Source organism: Pteropus vampyrus, unplaced genomic scaffold, assembly GCF_000151845.1.
Source record: "Pteropus vampyrus isolate Shadow unplaced genomic scaffold, Pvam_2.0 Scaffold104, whole genome shotgun sequence".
NCBI lineage: Eukaryota > Metazoa > Chordata > Mammalia > Chiroptera > Pteropodidae > Pteropus > Pteropus vampyrus.
In genome coordinates, this window is record NW_011888885.1 from 3,818,031 (window position 1) to 3,842,481 (window position 24,451).

Consider the following 24,451-nt stretch of genomic DNA (forward strand, 5'->3'; position numbering starts at 1 on the left):
GTCACAGACTACTTGCCATAAGGAAAACTCTGACAGTATTTGAGTAGATTAGATGCCAAACCACAATGCAAAGATGTAGACATCAGGAAGATTCTAGGAGGCACAGGAGGTGATGGGGGAAGATTTCAAGAGGACAATGGAAGATAGCCAGGTAGACATGGATTCGTCACCCAAGCAGTGCTGCCGTAGACAAGATCTTGGGAGGGGGCAGAGCATAGCATTAGAGAGACCCAGTGTCAGGAACAGGGCTAGGATGTAGAGACCAGATCTAGTTCTCAGAAAGGCTGACATGAGTCAACACAAATGGCCTCCAACAGAAAAGCTAGAGTACTTTGAAACCAGAACCTGAAAGGTAGAAGGACAAAGTTAGAATCAATTTTCTAAAATAAGGTCCACTGGGTAGAACCAGAGTTAAGGTAAGATACACACAGGGCCAGAAACAAGATCACCACGTAAATAAACTCTGACTTCTTTCTAGGGCTAGTGTTGGCTCCAGAGAATGAGGCAGGGCTGTACCTGTAACTGGCAGGTTTAGTAATTGAGGACAGGGTATTATTAGGTAGCTAGTCAGACATGAGCAACAGGGAACAAAGAAATAGGGGCCCAGCCTAGAGATCACCCAAAGAACACCCTAGTGGTAGTGGAATTTGGTGTATGCACATGTATACCTGGCAAAGAGTTATATAGCAGCTGAGTGTCAATCAAAATAACCTCACTTGCCAATCATTTAAGAATGCTTTTGGAACAACTCATCACGATCCAAATATAATGCAGACATTCCTGCTTCTGGGGGTCTTTGTGGTCTTTGTTGTGGTTGTTTGTTGTTACAGTGCTTGGTTACAGCTCTTTGCTGAAATCATGTGCCTCCTTGGGATGTGCTTTGTCTGTCTAAAATATACTTGTAATAAATCTTTTCTAAACCTCACTGACCTGTGATTCTTCATCAGTGAGGAAGGACCAAGGAAAAACGCTAACTACACTTCTGTGCTGTTATCCCCTGCCATTGGGGTGACATCGAATTTCAAATCAGCCCCGACGGTAACAGTATGACAACTTATACTTATTAGGTGCTATGTGCCAGGAATTGTTTTAAAAGCCTCACATGTATTAACTCATTTGGCCCACTATGAATTCAGTAGTATTATCCTCCCATTGGGATAAGTAACTTACTTAAAATCGTAGAGGCAGAACTGGGATTTGAGCTCAGGCAGTTTGGTTTTGGAGCCACGTTCTTCACTAGTCTGCTATGGAGTTTATATAGGCAGATCCTCACATCACCTGAATTAGAGCTTCAGTGGTCCAAAGGAATAGAAATCTGGGTGTATGGTTAAACTTGAATTTGGTAACATGTCTGGGAATAAACCCCTTTCCCAAGCATCTAGGAAATAGGATACCTACAGCGAACTGGTGAATGTGATGGAGAAGCTTCATTCAGGAGACTCACTTGCAGGTGTTTCAGCTTAGTCTTTCTAGAATATTCTAGAATATAGCCATTCCTGCTCATTGTTGCTGACTCTGGAGAGGCTGTTCTCTGAGTTCTGCTAAGTTCTAAGCTTTTAGGGCCCTCTGTTCTCCAGCTTTGGCTGTGAGTGTTGTCCTATTCTCAACACTGCAAAATGCTTTTCCTGATTTCTACCTGAATCTCTGGATTCAACCTATACAGTTCCTCTAAAGACATCTTAACAGAAGTTAGAAAACAATGTTTAGCGGCTGGTTAACACACATTGCTAGCCTGGGAAGCTAGTTAATTCATGTTCATTTTAAACTAAAATGCCTTAAATTACTCACTTGAAATGTAAATACATGTTTAACTTTAGCGTTTTATCTCCCTTCAGCAGGAAGAAGTAGGAGGGCCATTTTCTCCTGTTTTGGTTAACAAATTCACATGTCATATGGATCTATTCTCCTCTAAAATTTCTGGAATGCTAACTATCAGAAGAAAGCCTGTAGCAACTAATTACTAGTAATCTAGTGATATCTTTTCCATTGTTGTCTTATAAAGTCATTGAACTCATTAACAGCTATTTAACTTTTCATGGACTTGTTTTATATTCCCAAGTGGATTATTAGCTGCTTAGGAATTACATCTCATGTTTCTTTTTCCCCCCCATGGACCCCAGGACAGTGCCTTGCACATATGGGTATCGATATAATTTTTTTTTACTCATAACAATGACCTGTTATTGTTGAACACTGCCAGAAAGAGAGCGAGACGGGGGAGGGAGAATAGGAGAGAGAGAGGCGGGAAGAGAGAAGTAATGTACTCATCTGCCTGTTTTTTTCAAGGAGGTGGGTTAATCTTAACTCGTGCCACCCACCTTACATTTCTACCTTACAGAGGCTTCGCCTTTTGAGCATCTTCAGCAGCTAATCTGTACACACTAATAAGCCCTCTCAGGAATCTAGGGTTGATGTTTTAAACCACAGTCCCTGGATCATACAATCACAGCCCCTAATTGATTTAAAGGTGAGAAAACATTATTCGTTGGGAAAACAAACCTGTTATTTTATCAGAGTTTTTAGGCTGGCCATTGAATATTTTAGTAGGAGACAGAAGAAGGAGGTTTGAAATCTCTGCTTGAGCTTTTGACTGAAGGCCTATTCCGGGAATAAAATGAAGAAAAGAAAAAGAAAAACGGTTTTCCTTCAGCAGGGCTGCTGCGGAATACCTAGAAAGCGATCTTTCTGCATTTGCAGTGAATTGTGTTTCAAAGACATTCTAAATTTATGTATAAGAAAGGGCAGAAAGGTGTTTATGTGGTCTTTCCAGCACGAGAGCCCCTGACATATATGGGGAGAAGGAGGAGATTTGATCTTACTGTTTATAATCTTAATGGCTAACAGTTATTGATCCTCTTATATATTCTGTACACTCTTCTAGGTGCTTTGACTGTTATAAACCATTCGATCTTCACATAAACTCTATTTGGTAGGTAGTATTAGTTTCCTCATGATTATAATACTGAAGAACTTTCTCACAGTAATGGAACTAATAAGTGATAGAGCCAGTATTTAATCTCAAAGAGTTTGGCTGTAGAGCAAAGATCAGCAAACATTTCCCATAAATGGCCAGATAGCAAATATTTTTGATCTTGTGGGCCAAGGTGGTCTCTGTTTAACCTACTCAGCTTTGTTATTGTAGCATAAAAACAGTGATAGAGGATTTATAAATGATAGGCATGACTTTGTTCCAATAAAACTTTATTTACAAAAACAAAGGGCCAGATTGTGCCCATACTTTGCCAGCCCCAACTCTAGAGCTTAACTGTTTACTTTTCCAAAATTAGAGCCTGCCCGCCCCTTTTTCCTGTTACTATGTGAAGGATTAATTTTGTGGGTTATTTGTACCAAAGAGTGGGTATTATTGTTTCTTTTTTCCTTTCTCAAATACCTCATGGTTCTGAGATAACTAAAATGAAATCTGATGAATTAGGGCAACAGATCCACTTGTTTCAGATACATGAATCTTTCTATACTCAGCAACTGGTTGTTAGGCATTTACTTTCTTGACCGGATGATAATGGTGGTGCTGGTGTCCAGAATGCCTGTTCCCTTTTCATGCGAGGCCGAGACCCACTCACTATTAAGGTTCTCCTAGCACCTGCTGGGACTTGTTTTCTGAGTTCAATTTGGTCCCGACCAATAGAAAGAATATTGGATGAAAGTGCATGGAAAGAAAGAGCTGGTCACTCAACCAGGTTAGGCTCCTTTTTATTTGTCCCCAGTCATTAGAACAGAAGCAAAATCTCTAGAATGGTACAGTTAATTCAGGAAGAGATATGGGATCAGGGGATTTGGAGGGTTTTGAACATAAGGTCAATGGTAAAAGAATTAATACTCATAATTGATCTTTGTAAAGTACCTTACAATTTACAAAATGCTTTTCCCTTGCTCCTGTTAATGACCAGCCCAGTTCTCCCCACTCCCTTCCCTGGGTGCCTGGGGATTTATCTTAATGGTGTTTCAGAGTGTAAGACTGCTGATACAATATAATCTGAGCAGGTCCTGGGACCTGAGCGCATTACTTATTCATGCATTTGCTGATGGAGATGGAAATCCAAGCATGACATCAGTAGATCCAGAAGGCAATGCCTTTACATCTTCTGTCTCTTTAAATCTGGGTCCTTGCATGTCAAGAAGGAAAAAAGTACATCATTTAGAAGTGCATCTGTCACTTATGTGCTTGGAAACATGTCACAGTGAGTGGTGAAACATTATTAATTCTTTTTGCCTTCGAAGAATAATTCATGCACTTACAAGTATAATCTGCATCACAATGAAATATTTGGATGTAAGCGCAGGTGTAATTAACGCCAGAAAATCTCTGAAACAAGGGAAGCAAGGAAATTCACAGCTAAGTTACCTTCAGACATAATCACTGTGCCAAGGAATTTAGGCTACAAACTTGTGTAGTCCTAGTAATTACGAGGGCCAGTGAAGGGGAGAAATGTGGGAACTGCCTCCAAGATTTTGGACCTGTGACTGGGACTTGAGCTACTCATGCTGGTTTTGCATATTCTCCATAATCTAGATCCTTTAATTTAATTCAATGTAATACGATTTATTGAGTCTCTGTCATATCGAATGCTCAGATCTAGACATGAGATTTACAAATAGAATAAGAATAGTGTCGTGGGTGCTGTTGGTGCCCTGCCCAGATCTCCCTTACACGGCTGCTATGAATATTGGCTTCTGTCATCTCCCAGCTGCCCTCTTCTCCAGAGAATTGTCCTTAGTTAAATGAGAACTGCTTGCCATAGAGGATAAGTCCTCCTCTGTCCCCTGAGGGGGAAGCCTATGGCCAGTCATTGACTGACATGGAGGGCTTGGATGTGGGGAGGGTACAGTGGGCTGGATCCATTCCAAGTTGGAACCAACTCTTCGGGGCAGTTAATACTCCAGAGCTCCCTGTAGGATCAGCTGAAGCTAGATTTAAATTCAGCTCCTCCTCCTGCCCTGTTTTGCTTCTCTCACTCCCTCGTTCCTGAGACCTCTCCTTCAGTTAAATCATAGACCTTCAAATTCCCATGTCAGATTTTACCTCTGGAGAGCTCAACTTAAGACACAGTACTGTATCACTTATGGCATCAATTACTAGGGTCAAGGCATTGGCAAGCAATTTATGTGTATTATCTCATTTGATCTGTACAATAACTATTTTACTATTGGAATTGAGGCCCAGAAAGGTTAACTAAGGACTCAAAGTCACACAGTTAGTAGAGCCAACTTTCCAGGACAGGTCCGTCAGACGCCATTGGCCTCATTTTACCAGCTTCCTCGGTTGAGTAACACACATGATCATACATGCTCCCTACTCACAGGAGCCTATAGTTCACTAGGTAGAGAAAGCAAATGCAAAACTATTATCAGAGAGATGTAAGAAAGGTTATGGGGATTCAGAGAAGGGCAGGCTCATATCCAGATGAAAAGATGACTGTAGAGTTTTTCACATGCTTGCGCAGTGACCATGCTGTTCTCTCATTTTTTCCAGCTGGACTCATGCTGGTATCTAGTCTGGTGTATTTTAAGCTTTGTACTTGCAGAATAGTCATATGGATGAGATTGAGGGAGTATGAGCACACATAATTATATCTTTTGAGTCCCTACATCACCTGTTGCAGATAAAACCTGTGAACATGGTACCAAAGGAGGCATGGGATGTGTTGCCTCCTGATTCCAGAGACAACAGGAACAGGGTCTCAGATTCTTTAATAGTCATGTAGGAAGGGGACCCATCTTTGATGAGCCCTTCTCGGAAATTGGCTATCTGAAAGTCAGGAAACATAACTTTTAGTCTGCTAGTCTAGTATGGTAATAATAGCAATGGAGAGAATGATGAGATTTGAGACATATCTTGAACTAGAGCTGACAGTTTTTCAAAGATCTGCTCATGGGTTTGGATGTGACCTGCATGAAGCTTCCTCTCCATTATTTTCCAGCCTGTAGGAACTAATAGCTGCCATTTTGTCCAAAGACCTCATAGAGAACAGAGTTTAATCTATATTAATCTGTATGGCTTGCTCCTCAATTAAGCAGTGAACTGGGAAGGGATTATGTCTTCCAGTGTTGTTTCCCATACGGCGCATTTTAGGTGCTCAATTAACATTTTGGGCAATCATCACATTGAATAAAACTCTTGTTTTGGAGAAGTCAAGATAGACTCAAACGCAAATATTTCTTTTCTCAGCTCTATTGCTCCGTTTTTCCCTTGGTAACCCATAGTTTATTTCTCTTTTGCTCTCCTTGGAGAAGATGCATCCATCTATCCATGTTAGGTTGTATGTATGTACTGGATGGATGGATAGATGGATGCATCTTCTCCTTAGAAGGACTCACATGATTTTCTCAGAAAACCCAGTAGAGCATGATTTCAAATGTCTGAGAATAGTGCTTATATCTATATGACTTGGTCTTAAAGTACATAATTTCTTTAGTTTCATCTACAAAATTGGCCCAATGGTGCTCCTATCAATCCCTTCCCAGTGTCGTTTAAAGAAGCAAATGAAAGTATGCATCTCAAAGTGACTGGTAGAATAAATAGCTAATTAAATGTAAGGCAGTTATTATTTTTGTTTTTAATTCTTATTACATGGTGAATTTTCACTAGGCCAGATGATTGTTAGGTCAATTCATTTTTACACTGATTTATGTGGCATATTCATTTTTCCCTATGGTGAAAAAGACATTCTTCCAAGCGCTGCCTTGCTCCGACTTTCTTAAACACTCTCAGCATTTGTTTCAAGGATGTGGAGGATTGCACTGTGCTCACCTTGCCTGAGCTAATGTTTTCTTTGAACTGTAACCGGGGACTGGGGAGTCCAGCACTAACTGACGCAAGCAAAAGGTTGCCGATGACATGGCAAATCTGCTTTGTGGAAGGAAGTAGTCCAGCTTTTTTCTAAACATTTCTATGTAGGTTCTCAGGGGCAGCTGTCCTTCCTTGAACTTGAAAGGCCGCATCGCTTCATCTTTTTTCAAGTGATAAAAACCCGCATCTAGAGTCTAGTGTTGGATTTTTTTCTCCTCTGTTTTCTAGACAATAAAAACGTTAGGTTTATTCAGACTGTCCATGTGGAGATAATTTCGGTTACAGGTATGAGTAGCTATATAAGGAGATAAACCCTTGGTTTTCTAGAGAATTTTTAAGGGGAAAGAAGAAACCATAAAGGGTTTTAGCTGGAATTACCCTTCTAAGAATTTTTCTCCCTGCTATTTATATGTGCTCGGGCTTAGTATGACTTAGATCATAATATGTTGAAATTCAAAGGAACCCTAGAAATGCCATCATGTCCTTTGTTTACTTTATAGCAAGAGTAAAATTTAGAATCAGGACTAGATCTTAGGGCACTGTGCTCCTAATCTGGGGTGCAGGCTCTACACCCCAGCAATTAGAGAGATTGAAAAGGTTTCTGGAGCCTGCCTTACTCAGCCTTATCTTTTCAAAGATGAGAAGACAGGCCCATATGAACTCAAGTTTCCTGGTTCCTGACTGTATTTCTTCATAAATCATCTCAAGTACATGAAATCAGGTGATCTCTTTTCAGGAAGCAGAATATTAAAAAAAAAAGTGCAGAAAGTTGGAGTTTAGTACACATGGGTCTCTCTGCTATACTCATAATCGACCTGTAGAAAATATTTTGGAGTTTAAAAGCCTAGTACTTTTTAAAAATAGCTGTAGTTTTTGTAGGACCTGGTCAAAGGCAGGTATGTACTACAATTTATGGCCAGTAGAGGGCGATCACGTTAATACAATCTTTTTGAGCTGTTGCGTTTTCAATTAATGTATGGATGTGAATAAATAAAACAAAGAACCAAGTTAGCCTAAATACTTTAAAACAAACCCTTTAATCAATATTCATTAAATGGGGGAAATGCATTTTGCGTTATACACTGTAGTCATCAAGGAGTATTACAGAGTTATAGCACAGCCCCTAACAGTTCAATAAAGAAGCCCCTGAACTCCAAGCAGCTTGCTCCTCCATCATTGTAGGGGCTCTGGTGGCCATCAGGTAGAAGACACGCGCATGGGACTTACCATGTGTTTTTGTAACATTAATAGAATTTTCATAATAACAACAACAAAAAGCTGTCCTCTGCCAGAGTGAAAGGACCTCATATCAAACGTGATGGGGAGTAGCTCTTAATTCATTCTTCATACCTCCCTCTCCCTCCCTATTCAATTTTCAAGGACGTGGCAATAAACAAATCTACAGTGGAGGATTCCACCTCCCCGGCTCGCTCCACAGGCAGCATAAATCAGGGCTGCTGTTGATTAGAGCTGTGGGCGGGTTGGCAGCGTTTGGAAACAGAATGAACAGCCCTTTGGTCAGTGAGGTTTTCACCATCTTGAGACATGAGCAGGATCAATGCGAGCGTAAAGGCAAGTACAAATTTCCTGGTAATTCATCCATTCACACATTCCGGAAGCATTTGTTGGATCCCTGTTGTGTGCCAGCCACTGTGCTAAAAGCTGGAGAAACAAACCCGAGTTAAGACATTCAGCCTCATGTAAGGAGCCAAGTTGGATCGTTTTCTTGGATAATAATTGTGATAAAAATACTAAAGGAATATCAATCTTTATGGAAGTTCTATGATATATAGTTAGAACAGCGGATATGTTTTGAAAATTTACTATGTACCAGGTCTCTGCTGAACACTTTACTGCAATATTTTGTTGAAATCTCATGATATGCTTAGTCCATAGATGCTCTTTATAATCTCCTGATGCACAAAGGGGTTAAGTAACTGGCCCAAGACTGTCATTTATAGATATGAATATACAATGCTCGCCCACAATAAGATCCGTGTAAATGCTTAAAATGCTAATAATAATAGCTACCACTTAATGAGACTTGCTCTGTGCTAAGTGATTTACATCTTATTGACTCTCCATAGACACTTCTGCAGTAGGCACTATTGTGATTGTCATTTTATAGGTGAGGAAGTGGTTAAGTACCTTACTCAAGGTAATGAGGTAATGTGGTAGCACATGCAAGAGTAAGGATAGGAACCTGAGTCTGACTCCAGAGCTGGAGAGCTTCATCCAGCTGAAGCCAGTGGATTTTTAAGCCGTAGGGAGCGCAAGAATCACCTGGGAGCAGATTGATTGGCCCCCTTCTAGAGATTTGACCTTAATCACCAACAAAAATCACCTGAAGAGCTTTTTATATAACGGATTTGGCCCCACCCCAGATCAGTGGAACCAGGAACCCTGGAGGCCGGAGTCTTGGCTTCAGGTGAGTCCTCTGTGCAGCCAGGGTGGTGAACTACTTTCAAAGGTCTGGGGTGGGTCTCAGGAACCTGTATTTCTTACATTAAGCCCAGTGAGAAAAGTTGCCTAAGCTCTACCGTTAATTAATCTAAACTGTATTTAAATCACTGAGAGAAAGGAAATAGTTGTCCTCAATGTATGTAGCACACGATGAATTGAGGGAATGAAATTTTAGCAGGTCAAGACTAGAGTGAGGTGCCTAGTGATCACAATTTAAGGAAGCATGCACTCAGGCTTGTTGGATTCAAGAAGAAAGATAAAAAGAAGGCAGAGGTGTGATGTGGACTCTGCCCTCCTTTGTAAGGGGAGCCAAAGGAAGGATAACAAGTATTAAGTGCCTAATGTAGGAGCCTAATGTCATCTTATTTAATTCCGTTAGACTCCTGAGACAGTTATTTTATTATTATCTCCATTTTATAGAGAGCAAATGGAACCTCAGTCAAGTGTGGTCATCAGCCCAAGGCCACAGTGCTTTAAGTGACAGGGCTATTTATCTACACTCACTATTCTCACTTCCTCATTCGCATTATCTTCCCTTCCCAACTGACCTGGTAGGCTTCCCTCCTCATCACTGCATTAGGGCCACCATAGTCAAGGTCACCAGTGATCTCTGTATTGCCAAATTTGGTGGGCAATGTTCTGTTCTTATTTACCATAATCTTACAGTAGCATCAGATACAGTATGTGACTGCCTTCTTGAACTACATTTCTGAGCTCACAAGACTTCATGTCTTTATTTTTCCTCTTTTTTTTTTTTTTTTTTAACTGGACACTCCTCAGACTCCTCTAATCACTCATAAATGTGGCATCTCCTTTGGGTATGCCTTAGGAATTACATTTTTTTTTCTTATGATCTATATATAGTTAATTCCTTCGAGTCTAGATCTAGAAAACCTCAACCTCAATGTCTGAGTGGCCCTGTCTTACCACCCAGTCCATGGTTGCCAGCTTACCACTCTCTCATCTCTTGCTGTTATTCTTGGCATATGGCATTCTTCTTTATCTATTAAGGGTTTTTATAGTTTGTTTGTTTTCAGTATATCTAGCTTCAGCACAATATAAGCTCCATGAGAGAAGGAGCTTTATCTTAGTACTGAAAACAATGACAGGTGTGAGTGCTCAAGAATACCTTGTAAAAGTAATAAATGAAATGTTGTAATGGGGAACCTTAGCTCCCTGGAGGATTGCTTTAATTGAACAATGGACCTTTAGACAGAGGCTGGCAGAAGCTCAGGTACGTTGTTGGAAGCACATTGGGTAAACCTTCTCTAGAAACTGATCTGGTTCAATAGCAACCAGGTTGCAAACTCATCAGCCTCCAAATTGTTGTGAATGCAAAGTTCTGTGGTTGTAGGAAAACAGACTTGCACAGACGAAAGGTGAGTAAGAGTTGACTTTAACCTCAGCCCTTCCTAAAGACACTTAGGACACTTAGGGCAATATGTGGTCTCAGTGTGAAACTTGCCGAAAAGCTGATGTGTTATTGGACTGGGTTGTGAGCAGTGTTGTGTCAGAATTAGAGGGGTGTTAAACTCACTATATTCCAAGCTGGCAAGACCCTTGCTACTCAAAATGTGATGCTCAGACCAGCAGCATCGGCATCACCTCACAAGGGGTCAGAAACACAGAATCTCAGGTCCCATCCCGGACCTTCTGAATCATAATCTGCATTTTAACAACATCCTTAAGTGTTTAATACACACATTAAAGTTTGACAAGCATGATGCTTAGACCATTTCCTCTAAGTATTATTTTGGGTGCTATAATTTATGAGGGATAAAGATGAGCCTAAAAGGAAGAGTGTAAGTAGGATGGTGGGAATACCTGAAACTAGGTCACAAATGAAGATATCCTACGGCCAGGGGTGACAATAGGCCTGGGCACCAACCAATCAGGATAGAGGCCAGCTGTAGCATAGGAGCAGGGTCCTAGAGCCCTCTCGCTGTGCCACCCCTATAATTAATGTAGACATGTGGAGAGGCTGTCCCTGGAAGGTGCCAGGTGGCCAAGTGAAGGGGTGGGGCTTGTGGCAATGGCTATTTAAAACACATAAATTTTATACAGATGTCTTAATATTTTAAGAACTGGTGTGGCAAAACAGTAAAAATCTGTTGAAATCATCCTTATTCTGTCCTACCTTTGTTTCTAGTACATACCACTGTTACTAGGCTTACCATGTTATTGTGTTTTAGTTGATTTTATGTCTGTCTTGCCTATTAAACCGTATCTCCTTGATAGCATGACCAGGTCTTATTCCTGACCTCAGTGAATACTTAATTAGCATTTGCTGAAATGAATGCATACATGCATGAATGAAGGAGCAAATGTCCAAATGGATATGTGAGGCACTCATATGAAAGAAAGGTCAGACTTATTCCAGATCATCCCAGGGTGAATGCAATACTAGGGTACTGGATGGAAATAGCAATGCAGATTCAGGTTTAACCTTAAAGAAGAAACTTCTGAAAATTGAAGGCGTGAGAAAATGGATTGAGCTTCTCTGGGAGGAGGAGTCAAATTCCCTGGGACCAGAATTATTCAAATAATATAATAAACTATTTGATGTACAGACTGTATAAACAAGCCTGTGTATAGATGAAGAAGCTCAAATAACCATAAATATATGAAAAATTTGCTCAGCCTATCTGGGATTCAGGGGAAATTAAAATCACGGTAGCATACCATTTCAAATGCATCATATCAGCACACATTTGTAAATCCGATTGCACCAACTGCGAACAAAGGATATGGTGGTTTAAATTGTTATAACCACTTTAGGAAGGTCTAATTTAATTCAACTTAGGTATACTCTACAATTCAACAATTCTGCTTTTTGGCGTCCATGCTAGATTTTTTAAAATGGGATATCCTAGTGCAGAAACAATGAGATCTACACGAGGATATTCACTGCAGCACAATCTGAAATATCTAAAAAGAGGGGTGTGTGGAATCCAATGATTTATTAGTAGGGGAATGGACAGATCAATGACAATTTCTACAATGGAATACTACACAGCAGTTAAAAATGAAAGAACTGAGTCTGCAATATGAAAAAAGAGAAAAGTGAGTTTTCAAGGATGGATGTGGCTGGATACGTTTTAATTAACTTTAATGACACCCCAAACAATAGTATATGGGGATATAGGTAGAAAACCAGAAGGATATAAGCAAATGAACTTCAAACACGAGGTACTTCCAGGGAGGGAGGGGATGAGGAAGAAGGATGGGGAGAGGAGCTTCAGCTCTGCCTGAATTGTTCTCTTTTTATAAAGAGATCCTAGCACATTTAGCATCCTGTCATCTTCTCTTCCAAAAGAGTGGAGGAGACATTGGTGTCTATTATATTATTGCCTGAGCTTTTTGGTGTCTTACCACACATAATGAATTTTAAAAATTAAAAAGAACTGATTGTCATGGAAGTTGAGGGGGTGAGGCTAAGAGCATCAGTTAGATTCTGTTGGAAGCTTGTTCACTTTCTCTGAGCTGGATCCCATCTCTTTCTTCTGTGATCAGACATGCCCGGATGTCCTGGAACTTTTTCTCTAAGGGTAAAGAAGGCAGACCTGAGGTTCTGAGTTCCATGGTCATTATCCAGCCAAGCCTTTTAAGGCACTTTCACAGGCTTCTTGTTGAGTCCTCCTTCCTGACAGCAGGTGGTCTGTTTTCATTAGGGAGAACACCCACCAAGTTCCAAAAAGGATATGTAGGTCAGAGAAAATGTGACAGATGGAGAGCAATGAGGTCTTCAAGCTGTGGTGGGGACACTTAGACCTGCTTCTTCACTGACCTCAGTGCATGCACCTGTATATTTGCAGCCAGGTGAACCTTACCACCGTGATTTTTTGTATTTTTCACATGCATTGTCCCATGAAATAGTCACAATACCATGAGATAAGTCATGGCATCCTGGTTTTAGAGGTGAGGAGGCAGAAAGGCTCAACAAATGAAGTGGTTTGCTTAAGATCACACAGGTAACGAAGCATAGAGCCAAACGAAAGTTTTCTGACTCTGAATATTTTCCTCTTTCTACCACCTTTTAACTCTGAACATAGCACCTTATTCCTTCAGTACATTATTTGTGTTACACCCTCACGTGCATCCATTGTGGTTTTGAGGTAGCAAAAGGCATGCATAGAAGATATTTGTCAAGTGGAAATGGGGTTGGAGTTTGGGGAGGGAGCAGCAGAAAGAGAGGATGGAAGTAAATATTCCAGAACCCGGGCCAGGAGAGTGATTAATTTAGTCATGAATTAGTGTGCACATCCTGGCGCAAGTGAGACAGGCCACGATATGTGGTTTCGTTGTCTGATCAAGGGAATTTCGACAGTACGACAGGAGAGGAATGTCCTCCCTGGAACTCAATTACGAAAAGGAAGGGTCGCATAAATTCTTACGTAGGAAGTTATTGTAGCTACCATTATATTTCTATTCACTATGCTGTCTTCCTTGGGAGACAGTGTTATTTTGTTTGTTTATTGCTTTTTTTTATTGAGATATAACATGAAATGCACAAATATTAATTATACACACACATATTTCCATGTAACGACCACCAACATCAAATTGTAGAACATTTCCAGCACCCCAATAGGTTCCAGTAGATTCCCCCCACTGCTCCTTCCCAGTCATTGAGCAAACTCTCCATTCCTCATCCTGAGTGATAAAATCTGTTAAGACTCGTAAACATCAACTTGTTTCTCCTGTCCTTAAGCTTGACCTAAATAGTATGCTACAGAATATTCTCTTTGTGTCTGGCTTCTTCTACTCAGTAATTTGTGAGATTCACCCCTGTTGTCGCAGATACCAGTTCATTCTTTTGAATTGATGTGTAGTATACCATTGTATGAATATACAAAAATATATTTATTCATTCTGCTGTTCGTGGGCGTATTAGTTGTTTACAATCTTCATCTGCGATAAATAAAGCTGCTATCAACATTCTTGTGCATGTCTTTTGGTAGATGTGCACACCAATTTCTTTGGTGTTTGTACCTAGGAATGAAGTTGCTGGGTCGTAGGGTACGTGGAGTTTGTAGTTTGAACTTTAGGAGATACTGCTAAACAGTTTTCTAAAGCAGTTGTGCCAGCTTAGACTCCCACCAGCAGCACATGAGGATACCAGTTGCTTCACATTGTTGACTGTCCTTGATATTTTCAGTTATTTTAATTTTAGCCATTCTGGTGGGTGTTGGTGGTATTCATCGTGGTTTAACTTGCTTGATGAGTCATGACATTGAGCAAATTTTCATACGTTCACTGGCTCCTTGGAAGGCCAACTTTGGGAAAGGCCCAATCCAAGCCTTTGCCCAATTTTTTTTAAAGTTGGGTTACTTGTCTATTCCCTGTTCATTTGTAAGAGTATTTAATACATTCTGGATATGAGTCTTTTGCCTAAATGTATCTTCTCCTAATTCATGACTTGCCTTTTTGCCCTTTTACTCTTTACATAATCAGAAGTTCTTGATTTTAATGAAGTTCAGTTTATCAATCTTTTTTCCCTCAGTGGTTAGGACTTTTTGTGTCCTGTTAAACAAATCGTGATCTTGACCTATCCCAAGATCCTGAAGATACCTTCATATCTATTTTTCTAGAAGCTTTATTGTTCAGTGAGGCATAATTTTAAGCACATGTACTTTCTAGTTGAATCTTGGTATCAAGTCCCATCTTCCCTACTTACCAAATGCATAACCCTGATTAAATAATTCTGAGCTTCAGCTTTCTAATGTGTAAATGCGATAAAACCTAATTAATAAATTCATTGCAAGACAAGATGTGTATGTGAAGAATCTAATACAAAGAAGAAGCTCAGCAAATTTACTTATCGCCCTTTTCCCATTCTGTCACATAAAAATTAGTAATGCATAGGAATATTTGCCTCTCGTACTCAAAATATTCATAAATTAAACACTTACTGAGGAGGTACTATTAGAGGAACATAGTAAAGACACAAAGACAGGCTCACTGATTTGAAGAGACAATGACAAGGAAAATGTGAAATAACAATACAAAATTTAAGTTATAATTAAAGTACTTATTAAAAATTATTCACCAAAGAGTACAGGATAAATAGACAAAAATTGGCATAAATATTCAGAGAGAAGCAGTTGTTCAGGCTGCTGTAGCAAAGGAGGCTTTCAGTGGGTTGGTGAAAATTTAGCCAGAATGTAAACAGCATTTGTAAAGGAGAGGGAATTACCTCAGATGGGGTCTGCTGATGTGAGCAAGAAAACACATGGCCCATGGAATATGTAGAAGGTGCTTTTCTAGTTGGCTGGCGTGGAAGATTTGTTGAGATGAGGATTGGGAAATAATACCGAGAATTGTCGGTTCATTCATTAATTTAACAGATATTTAGTAGCATCTACTGTATATGCTGAGCTCTATGATGCTTGATTTTCTCAACTATGTGCTCTCATTTAATTCCTTGATATGTTTATGTTATATATACACATATATATATACATATCTACATACATATAAAAATATGTATATAACGCATACATCTCTTTTAAAAGGAAGTGACAGAATAATACATATCATACACATAATGCACATATGTGTATAAATGTATATACATTGAATATTACTTATACATATGTTTATATAATTTTATTTTTTTAAAGAGATATAAATAGAAAGTGGTTGAATTATTACAGACACTAACAAGAAAGCAAGTTAAGAAGATGAGCTCCAGGATGCTAAACCTTTACAGAGTGCAAGTACAGTAAAGACTAGGTCATGGCCATTTGGTCTTAGATATTAAGGAGACCCTTGGAAGGATAAGGTTAGATTGTTTTAGGAACAAATATCAGGTTGGAAGAAATTTAAAAAGAGCTGGTGAGAAAGCAGTCAAGATGGGAGGAGTGACATGCTGGTTGCTCTGCTGTCTTTCTCTTGCCTTTGGGTCGGTCAACTCACATCTTGGGCCATGGGTTTCCCAGCCCCGTAGATTAAGAAGAATACGCCCTTCCATCACAGAGAAAGTGTCTACTCCAAGTGTATCCACAGACTCAGAAAAGTGGTACTACAGAGGGAGGCCACAGGGGCTCACTACCGAATAGCCATCTTCATCTTCTGTGAGTTGACAGGCCAGACAGACTTGGGTCCAAACCTCATCTCTACCACTTACCTGGGCACTTACTTGGGACTTTGGACAAAATCCTTCTCTGAGCCTCTTTCCCTTTCTTATGGTTGCTAAGTGGCTTGAATGAAATAATGCCTGTAAAGTAACAAACATATGGTCAGGCAAAGTAGATGCTATATCAGTTACCCCCAACTTTTGTTGTTTAAATTCCATAAACAAGAAGGAATGCTGTACAGAGAAAGAGACAGAGACAGACACCAAAGAAAACACAGAAAGAGACAGACACACACAGAAACGAAGACACTCACAGAAACAGAGACACATGCAGAGAGAGAGAAGAAATGAAAGAGAAAGGAGACCTGGATAGAGAGAGAGGGAATGTGGGAGGGAAGGAAGGGGAGAGGGAGCGGAGAATAAAGAAGAGATACAGGTTCTTTTCACTCATTTCTGCCATAGAGAAATATGTGCGTACATTGAGATTTCTGCAGTTGTTTTAGAAACACCAGTGTGAAGAGCATTCACCTTTCACAGGTAGCATTTATCCCATTCCCCATCCACCTCTCATCTGCACCTCTTATTCAGGAAGCCTCATGAGGCTTCATTAGCTGTGCAGAGAGCGGGGTCTTCCAGGGCACATTTCACTGTGCAGCTGCCGTCCTCTTAGGAAGACCTCTCGACACGGAGATGGTCTTTGGGTTTGCTATTAGTATTTAAGATTTCCTGGTAAATTGAATACTGGCGTAAACAACAAGAACTCCCACAGTGAGGTCCGCCATCATTTAAAAGGGGCAAAGTGAAATTGAGTCCAAAATGTATGTTTTTTGAGCTTAGGGCTTAAAGTAACACTCCAGGCTGCCTTCGTTAATAATGACCCTTAAGGAGGTTTCTCTGATTTGACATGTATCTTTTATGCATGAGTCAAAATGAGTAACTAAGAATGAAGGGAAATTGTTTAGCCAGCAGCATAGTGCCCAGAGTGTGAGAGTGAGAAATTATGCTCAGGAATGATTGTCCTTTGGATCTTCTTGCTGCCATCTGTAGGTCGGAAAATTAAATATTAATATTGGGGGATCTCATTTTTACCATAAAGAAGAGAAGTTGTCAGGGTCTTTACTGAAATCTGGGTCACTGGTTCTGGGAAGCTCAGTACACAGTGAGATGTTTTGCCTTTTTAATTGTTAACACTTTTTTATCCTCCTCATAAAAAATAAATACATGTTACAAGAAACTGTTGGAAAAGACAGAAAAATATAGTTAGAAAATTAGCTTCATATTCTTACTACCTGGAAATAACTTTGCTTGACATTTGGTTGTATTTCCTTCCAGTTTGCACTGTCCTTTCTCAAAATAGGGGTAACTTTTTTTATACACATTTTTTCCCTTTGTAGTCTGATTTTTTCACATAGTGTTTTTGGTGAGGATTTTTCTGTCTTCAAATAATCTTCAAAAAACATAACTTAATATTACACTATATGGATATCCTGTGATATATTTAGCTAATGCTCTACTGTTCAATGTTAGATTACTTGTAAGTTGATTAATAAGAGTGCAGTCAGCATCCATTTACATAAATCTTTGTCTTCATTGGCTCATGGTAGCCTCCCCTAAGAGGTCCCTTTATCTTTTCTTCAGGGAGCCCCAGCCCATCAGATAATCTACACAAGTCTGTACTCTAGTTTTAAACCAGGTTTTAGTTCATCTCCAATTGGGACATGACCAGCTTTTGTCTCCATTTCCCTGAACGTTCTATGCTTCTGGTCTTCCTAGAGTGCATGAATAACATTTAGGTTTAGGCAAAAAAGGTGACCTATTGTAACTTAAAGTTGCTTTATTTTTGGCCCAGAAAAAAATATTTTAAAATTTTATTCACTTAATTTTTTACATTTTATTTGACATTTAACTTATTAATCCATTTAGAACTTATATTGTGATAAACATATCTAACAGTTTTTTTACAATTAGTCAGTTTTCTTGGTGATTGTTAAATAACCCACTTCTTTGTTGTAGATTTTGATATTTTCATTATTATAACTTCTTAATAATTATGCTAGTGACTATTTCAGCACCATCAATGCCATTTCATTGACCTGTCAATTGTTTATCAATAATTCATCATATTATCATAGCTTTATAAAGTTTTGATATTTGAACATGTACATCACTAATAGTATCTTTTAAAAAGTCTTATTTTTCTATTCTTCCATATAAACTTTGGAAACAGTTTAAGTTACTAGATTATTGAATTAGATTATCATTAAAACTATAATTTATTTAGGAAGAATTGGCATCTGTGTTCAGTCTGTCACTTCTGAAACGTGAAAGGATCTTAACTGATCTCTCTCTTACTGATTTGTTTATCTTACTCATCTCTTCTAAGGTTTTTTTTTTCCCAGCTGCTTTTCAAAAACAGGTGTTTAAGTATCTAATAACATGTTTATTTACAACCACACCTGTTTTAAAATTATAGATTTTGTAAAGCATACCAGAAAACTACTAAGAATATGTCGAACATCACCTACTTCTCCGAAATAGCAAATATTAACATTTTGCCATATTTGCTTCAGATATTTTTAAATAAATAAAATTTAATCTCTGTTCTCCTTCCTAATTCCATTCCCAACTCTCTCTCCTCTCAAGATATAATTACTTTCTTGAAGATAGTATGTATCCATTTTTTAAATAACTTCACTATATATACATGTGTGCATAAAATTTATAGTTTTATTTTGTGATATGTGTAATGTGTGATACAGATAATATATTTTGTGATATAGTTATATGTCACTATATAAAACATATAGTTATATTTTTATTTTATAAGATGCATATTATAAATATATAATTGTATATTGTATATACATTTCAAATTATCAGTATGTTTTACAAATTGCTTTTCCACTTAATATAATTTTTAGTCTATCTTGATACTTATGGACCTAATTCATTTGTTTTAACTACTGTACAGCATTCCAGAAGATAAACATGACTATTAATTGGCCTATTCCTATAGCGATGAATATTTAAATTGTTTCCATTATTTACTTTCAACCTTTTTTGTGCCATTTTATTTTAGAAGTATCTCTAGAATGTAACATATTTAAATTTTAAAAAGTCCAATATGTGAGTCTGTTCCTTAGAAAATGTTGAATTTAAACCATTTACACTTATAGTGGTGACTAATATATTTGAATTCATTTTCCCATTTCATTTTGTTTTCTGTCTCTATGATTTTCTTTGCTTTTCCCTCCCTCCCTCCCTCTCTTTCTCCTCTGTGTCTCTCTCTCCACCTCTCTCCTTTCTCCGATCTTGACTCTACTGGATTTTTTCTCCATTGCTTTTTTTTTTTTTTCTTAGTTGAAAATTATGCATTTCATTAGACATGATATGGTGGACAAATAATAATTTTCTCCACTTCTTTTCAGTAGTTATGGTTGTTATTCCAACCCCCAAGCATTATTGATTGTTTAGAGCTTCCAGGCAGTCTAGAGAATAAAGCCCATGAGCTTTAACATCAAACAGCCTTCACTTAAATCCTGCTTTTGGCACTTAATAGCTTACAACCTTGGACAAGTTATATAATGTTTTTGAATCAATCTCCATGACTTCTTTTCTTTTATAGATTTGTTTTGATTGAAAGAAATGGCATGTTTGAGGTACCTAAAAGGGTGTCTGGCATGCAAAAGTCCCTGAATAAAGGTCAGCTTTTACTTATTTGTCACTGTTTTAATCATCCTTGTCTTATTTCTGACGAGAATGGAAATGCCTATTGATTTATTTCTCCACCTTTGACCCAAATAATTCCACTTGTAAATACATGTATCTGGAAGAATTAACCACGTTTGCAGTAAAGCTTTATTCACGAGAATGTCTCTGCAGTTTTGTGAATAGTCGTGATAGAATATTCTGGCAGGAGAAAGACAGTGGCAGACGAGGGGCGATTTGGTCCTTTCTCTGGGCGCCCATCTGAAACTCTGTCTTTACACGAGTGAATTTTAAACATTGTCTTAGCTGTTTGCTAGAGTTCTACTTCCCACCCGCCCCTTTTCTAACAATTCCTCTAGTCTTGGCGACCTCTTAGCTTTATTGCCATCTCAAGTCCTGTTTTTTACCCCGTGGCATTTGATGCACTTCTTTCTTCTCCTTTTTTTCTTTCTTTGTCTTTACTCTCTCTCTCTCTCTCTTTCTCTCATTCTTTCTTTGTCTTTCTTTCTCGATCCCTCCTTCCTTTATTATTTTTTTTAATTACAGTTCTCTAAAGAGCCACTTGTGTTTTATCTAAACTCTGACTCTCGATGGGAAACAGATATGGGGATGAAGGGCACAGACTGGGGAGCCAGACTGCCTGAGTGTAAATCTCAGCTCCACCACTTACTACCAGGGAGACCTTGGGCAAATTACTTAACATCTCTAGTCTTTGATCTCCTCTCTTATAAAATGGGGACTATACTAGTACACTAAAGAGGGTCTATGTGAGCTTAATAAGTCAATATACATAAAGTGCTCAACACGTACCTACTTATAAAAGATATTTAAATGTTAGCTATTATAATTATTTCTTCTCTTGAATGCCTCTTGGCAGCTAAGAACACCTTTGAATCCAGCTCAATCCCCAAACCCAGTGTCAGCTCACCCTGACCTTGTGATGACACCTTCACACACTGTACTCTTACCAAGGCCAGCATTTCTTCATCTAGCAGCCATGCGTGACTATACTAGTGACACAAAAACATGTATACGAGGGACACAAAAACTCAGCTAAGGTCAATATTAGTATATTTCATGCAAATTTCTTCAATCTTCCGGTCCTATCTTTTTGACCTTGAAAATTAGAGCACAGCATTTACTTCAGCAGCATACAGACTCTTTCTGTGTCTGGTTGTGTCTACCTTTTGAAATTCATGATTGCATGACCCTGGATGTTCTAAAGGAAGCAGATTTGTAGAATTGCGGAGGGTTAATCTAATGATGAAAGAGCATTTGCCTACTTTCTAAACAAAATATGGTCTGGGCAATCTGGCTAGGATGATGAAAGCATTTTATTGACTGAGCTCTAGATAATCCTTTGTGTATTTTTCCACTTTTGTGCTTGGTGATTTTTTTCCCCCAAAAGCCGAGGGTGCTGTGGCTCTCAGGAATGGCATCTGCCACAGCTGGGTGATTTAAAAAGTATTTGTTTGTAAGGGCTTTTCCTTGCTTTTAATTTCTTAGTTTTGTTATTATACATCTGTATAGAACATTTATAACAGACAGGATGTTCTTGACATTCCCAGAAATCTGAGCAAACCTATTGTCTGAGGAAAAAAATCGTCATTTTAAAGTACATTTACCTTTTTTCCTTTAGAAATTAATTTTTGAAGAGGGTCTTAGAGACAGCAGACTCTCTCTTTTCATTCATAACAACCTGTCTTTGACTGACAAATGAATAAAACTTGAGAGTACATCACACGGAGTTCTAGAGGAGGATGATTAAAGAAAAGAAGCTTTCTGTAACTTATAACTCTGGAACTTGTCAAACTCTGTTCTTCCACTTGGTTTTCCTAGGCAGAGAAGGCACATTCTGTTCCAGAATCCCTTTCTGTAGGACAACAAGATAAAAATCTCATCATTGCAGATCTCTGGTGGAATTAGTGCATATATTTTTTAGAAAACCTTGACTTGGCTGATTACTGAACTGATAAACCTGAATAACTGAAGTTGGGTGTTCTGTTTAACTAACAACTTATCATTCACTTTGCAACTCATTTAAATATCTTTTTCTATGTGGAAGAGCAGCATTTTGATCACAGGAAGCCTTAAGGCACATGGCTCCTGCTGTTAACTCTTCTACAGGTTTTCACTCTTGGTCTCAGTTTCTCCGTCTGATAAATGAGGGGGCAGAAAATAGGATTTCAAAGCTCCCTTCCACATCTATAATTCTATGTCATATTTTCGTTTTTTTTTATGAACAGGCTAATTCATATTTAGAGGAAAATGAACTATAATTAGATAATTTGTTTATAAGATAATTAGAATTCATCGTATTTAATATCTTATACTAGAACTCATTCCAGCATCCATTATCACTGTATAGACAGGAATTGAAGGAAGCATTGGGGTCATGTTGAATATTTACAGATGGAGAGAAGTTACTCAGAGAAAGGGGAACCCTTCCCCCATGCAACCCTGTCTCCACCCAACCTTTAATACCTTCACTAAGTTTATTTCCTTGAAATTTGCCTCTTTTCATCTAATATTTAAATAAAATAAAAAGTATCTGGGTCAGGTTGCAAATAATTGGGTCTCTTCTGTGGTCAAATAAATTGGTTTTATTGATTTATCAGCAGACAAATGGTGAGGAGGATAGAGGAGAAAGAGAGGGGGAGGGGGACAGTGCACATTCTTGAGTTAGCTTAGACAACACCCATACACAATGCGACACATCTCAATAAGTGGATAATCTGGCATGAATCTAAATGCCTTACAGGCAGATTCTTCAAAATGGCTAGAGTTATATGTGCTAAGACTGCTACACATGGAGATGACCATCAAATGTATTATCTAAACTGGGATACCTTTGAGAGCAAAAGAGGGTCCTATTTATAATTATATTGGGACAACAAGGGTCAACTAGGAAATCCTAGGCAAATCGGAAGTTACCGTTACTCTGGCTATGTATTCTTCAAAATAGATCTTCTTTCCTCGGTTCATCCTAGGGAAATGGGAAGCTTTCAGATTTTCTTCAGTATCACTGGGATATGGAAGTTTCTACAAGGCTTGCCTTCATTCTATCCAGTCAGACACCATTGTATAGTCCACAGCTGGACATTTCTCTGGCCTCTGTTACATTTAGGTATATTCAGGAGACGAAATTCTAGGCGATTAAATATGGGCAGAAGTAATGAGTATTATTTCTAGGCTAATGCCATGAAGACAACTTACAAGAGAGTTTCCATGCTATTTTCCCTTCTGGCTTGATGTACACAGCATGATGGTTCGAATTTGTATGATGCAGATAGCAGAGTAGCAGAGCCACAAGACAGAAGGAACCTGTGTCCTGAATTCGAGAGCTGTACAACAATCAGGAAACCCAGTTTGGGGTTTTTGCGTGTGTGAGAAATAAACTTGTTCTATGCCACTGAGATTTTAGAGTTTATATTTAGCAACAGGTAAACTATCATTATCTTAACTAATACATTGTTTAAACATTAGCCTCAAATATATTAAAGACATCTTTTTCTCTGTGAACTTCTCCAGAATAGAAACTCAGAATAGATATTTGAATACAGTGAGTACGTGCTAAATATTTTTTTGGATTGGATTGAATTTAATCTTATTGAATTAAATTGAAATGAAATACATAGCACATAAAATGGTAAGAACCTCATCACATGTCCACAGCAAGCTACAGGTGAGGTAGGGAGACAAAGCTATTTTTCGAAAAGCCAGGGATTCTCTTGTTAAAGAAAAAGGGGAAAATGGATATTGGGAGATTATTAACACTGTCTGCTACAGGAGCAAAAGACAATTATTGCCATCACTAGGTCCTGAAAAATCGTGATACCCTATTTAATGGGCTCTGAAAAGGTTGGATGGAAGCTGAATGAAAAATCCAAGTGAAGAATATAAATTTCATTCTCAGTGAAATAGTAGCTGAGATGGGTTGAACGATCAAGTCCTTCCTACCACAACTCTCCAGATAAGTCAGGTTCCAAACTTTACTTTCATTTCTGTTATTTAAATAATGCAACTCTAGTTTGGCTTGTCTGCACAGCCCAAATATGTTCATAATTCACTGGCTCCACCACTTGTAAAGTATGTGACAGCACCTATCAGGTGCATAATCAGCAAGTACTGAGTCAATGAGAATATGAAAGGACAAAAAGATGTGGAGCTGATGGCATGTGAAAAAAAAAAATAAATTGATAAAACCACCTGACCTTTTCCTAAGGTTAGCATCTGACCTTAAGTCCCACCATAGCTAATTGATTCCAGTGGGTCCTATTGTCTGCTTTCCCTTTAGCCCCACTGGGCCTTGGGCTTTCTTTAGTTAGGCTTTGTCCTAACGAACAGCAGAGATTCCATGTGAGTTGCCTGAGTCAGTAGTTTTCTGGCTTCAA

At 38.6% G+C, this 24,451-nt stretch overlaps 1 protein-coding gene across 1 annotated transcript in view; it reads left to right on the forward strand.

Moving 5' to 3' along the window:
• CA10 (carbonic anhydrase 10) overlaps nucleotides 1-24,451 on the forward strand; it is a 452,828-nt gene that overhangs the window by 9,635 nt on the left and 418,742 nt on the right. The window lies entirely within an intron of this gene.